This window comes from Pinus tabuliformis, chromosome 8 (genome assembly GCF_031772625.1).
Source record: "Pinus tabuliformis cultivar Carrire ecotype Pingquan chromosome 8, CPIR1, whole genome shotgun sequence".
In the NCBI taxonomy this organism is placed as follows: Eukaryota; Viridiplantae; Streptophyta; class Pinopsida; order Pinales; family Pinaceae; genus Pinus; species Pinus tabuliformis.
The window spans coordinates 854,372,902-854,376,704 of NC_142294.1; the positions used below are offsets into that span (position 1 = coordinate 854,372,902).

General features: G+C 34.8%; 1 pseudogene; it reads left to right on the plus strand.

Annotated features, from left to right (window-relative positions):
* The first annotated feature begins 592 nt into the window (after positions 1-592).
* Positions 593-3,436, plus strand: LOC149238257 (BTB/POZ domain-containing protein At5g48800-like; annotated as a pseudogene).
* Positions 3,437-3,803: the final 367 nt, after the last annotated feature.

Here is a 3,803-nt window from a genome sequence, read left to right on the forward strand (position 1 = left end):
ACCCTTTTTAAATTCCATCAAGAACGTTAGATTAGTTTTCAAAGTTAATGCCTAGCTGTCTTAATCAACTCAATATTGACATTAATGTTACATGTATACTATTCAATTGATGTAGATGGAATGGCTAGTGCATCATGCTTTAAGATAATAATATTGTATATTGTAAGTGATTCTAACATACCAATCTATGATGTTCACATTTTACAACATTAATGTAATAAAATCTACTAAGAGAAAAGAGAAATATGTTTTGTGAAATGCAATGGAGTTGGATGGTTTTTTTTTCTTTTTTTACTCAAAACCTCTACATTCCGATAAATAAATAAATAACTATATATATATATATATATATATATATATATATATATATATATATATATAAAATATTATACCCTACTTTATTTACTCCAACATTTTTTAAAAATTCCCAATTCTTGGTTAACAATTTTATGAATTATTTATTATTTGGTTTATGACAAGTTTGATAACAACTTAGAAAACTAAGACTTCAAAGATTTAGTGAAGGACCTTGTCTTCGGTCTCATGGTTAATACACACATGAGGGAAGAGTGATACAACTTAAAACGCATTCATGGTGGGAAGATGTGGAGGTTAGTTTATTGAAAAAAATAAAAATAACTCTATGTGATGATAACTATGATGTTGACGTCTCCATTGTAATATGGGATAAACATTTGACGTGTTTAATTATTTCGAGTAACAACTGATAAAGACTTCTATTTGTTTGCCACTGCACAAGACCCTTCTGATATAATAAAGGCGCAGATACAGAGGGATATTGATAAGCCACTCATCACTATTCCGGAGATCCGTGAAGTTGGCACCTACGTTATAGAGATTAAGTTACACCTGGAAGTTACAGCTCTGGTGTGAATAAATTTTACCTTACACATTGCGAACATAAGAACCTTACACATTGCAAGTGCCAGATGGCAGAGATTCAGATGTTTCTAACCTAGAGTTTCCTGGTTTACCTAGTGGTGCACAGAGATTGAGATCACCACATCAAATGTGGCTCCCCTCTGTTGTGTAGCCAAATACCTTGAAATGACTAAAGAAGATGCTGAAAAGAATCGTGTCTCATGAACTGAAGTATATATGGAAGAAATTGTGAGCCAAAGTCTTGAAAAATCTTTGGAAGTGTTACAAAATTATGATAATCTACTTCCTCTCCAGAGGAGTTAAAAATTGTCAGCAAATGTATTGATACAATTTCTTCAAAGGATTACAGGGAGCAAATTGCATCAAGTTTTTCATGGTTAGACTACAATAGTTCGGGTGGGCTTCATAGTAATGGCCAACCAAAGGTTTCTAGTGATTGATGAGTTGAAGATCTATCTGTCCTTCCTATTGGCTTGTATCAGAGAGTTATAACAATAATAAAATCTAGAGGTGTGCGACATGAGATCATTGGGGCATCGCTTATGCATTATGCACAACATTCTCTGAAAGGATTGAGCAAGAAGTAAAGTGTATGGAATGCAACCATAAGGTTAAAGATAAATGTTGTTGCCGCTATGGAGCATGAACAAAGAATACTTGTGGATACTATTGTTAGCCTTTTACCTTCAGAGAAGAATAAAGTGCCCATAAGTTTTCCTTTTGGTTTGTTGCGGACTGCAATAATACTTGACACAATTGTCACTTGCAGACATGGTCTTGGGAGAAGGATTGGCTTACAACTGGATTTTGCAATTCTCGACGATCTTCTCATACCATAATTCTTGCATACTGGAGACACACTTTTTGATGTTGACATAGTTCATCAAATACTGGTGAACGTTTTTCAACAAGATGACAATCAAATCACATGGATTCCCATTCTTGGTATGAATCTGATGGTCTGGGTTCTCCGTCTCAGACTGCAATAATAAAAGTTTATAACGATTGCAGAACTTTTTCCAGATTATGCACGTGTTGTGGATGATGGATTATATTGGGCCATTGATATCTACTTGAAGGCACAAAGGCAAAAGCAAAATGCAAGGGGAATTTCTTTTTATTGCAGATATAAAAAGCGACAGTTGAATTAATATTAAATCGGGGGAGTTTGAAATAGAGGAGGGTTTGGTCTCTATGAGACTGCTAGTAAGGGGGATGGGAGAAGCGGAAGCAAAACATTTGCAGGGAAAGCGTCGAACAGACACGCGTTCTACAAATTACACACTGTACATCTCCTACCTGAAGTATTTAAATTACTAGGCCATCATCTAGGCTGCGTAGCCCATTTTAGCCTCTATCGATGGATACCATTTTCTTCCATTTGGACTCTTGAATTTGAAAACACGGGAAGTTCAAAGAATAATCCCCGTAGATCCCTTTATCTACCCCTTCATTTGGACGGTGCTCTTCAAGGATTTGAGCTCTGTATTTTGAAAAATACACTGCACATGATTTTCAGGTGTTGTGAATTTGTTCTAAATTTCTCATGGAATTGACTGGTTAATGACACTTATATTGTGGTTTTTGATTAGAAAAGAAAAAAATATATAACCTTAGTGTTCTTTGTAGATGAATTGTTGTCGCTAATATTAAGTTTTTGTTCTCGAACTAGGGTTTTGACAATATTTCGTTGCTTACCGAGGTGAATATTCTGAAAACTTGTTCGGATTCGAACTTGGATTGTTACCTGTTTCTAGGTATTATTATTTCATTTGCAATTTAGGGTTTGTAGGGTATTTACTTATTTTATCCCATCCCAGGGTTTGTTATTTCCAGGGACTGGTTGCTTTAAAGGGGTTTTAACAAAATGACCACATCGTTGACAGGCTTGAGCAGTCACCCTCTGGAGCAGTGGATGGTTACAGAACTGAAAGACAAACTCAAGAGGTGAAGCATAATAACTAAGGGTGTGAACGATGATTTGGTTAGAAGGCTAGAAGAATCTTCCACAATGACGGTGAAAATGTGAATTCTCGTAACAGTCAACAGACATTATGAAAGACAACAATGGTGGTTGTTCTATTAATGGTAAAAATCCCAATGGTAATTAGGAGACTGATATGTTTCAGGAAAATCAAAACCCCAACAGGAACGATGATGATGATGAAAAAAATGTCAAAACCTCAATGATGGAGATGCAAAAGGATTAGTAAATGATGAAAATGAGGACGAAGAGCTTAATCTGGATAAATTGGAAATGGCTTATTCTCCTTAGCCTCCCTCTTTTGGTAATGATGTTGCCAGAGAAGAGCTGAAAGTTGAGGATCCCGCAAGCAGCAATGCATTGGAGAATTTTGGAAGAAATGACAATGGCACAACAGAGAAGTCAGATTATTCTTTAAATGATGTATTTGAGAAGGTCAACCCTATTGTAGGGTTTCAACTAAAGTGTGAGTCTGTTTATACCGATTCTGTGTCAATTATTGAAGATAATGAACTAAAGGATTCTTTGAATGCTTATAATGTCAATTAAATTTAGAATCAGAGGTTGTTAAACATAGGAACTTGCAAGAGTCTTACAGTAATGTGATTCAAAGTATCTGGAACATGAGTTTGAGTTCAAGATAGTTCTATTAAAAGGCTAGAATTATCTTCCTACCACCTTCGGGTTTTCATTTACATATGGAGATGTACATATTACAATTTTCTAATTGAGAAATTGAGTGTACCGAATGTTTGTCAAAAGTTTTGTTTATTTTTTTTGTTTTTTTTTATAGTACTACTTTTACTATTATCCTCCACAAGCAGATGAAGGGTATAATGTTAAAGTAATGGTTTTATATGCATTAGAAACTGACGTACTGAAGCCATGTTAATGAATGTGAACTATGTATAGATAG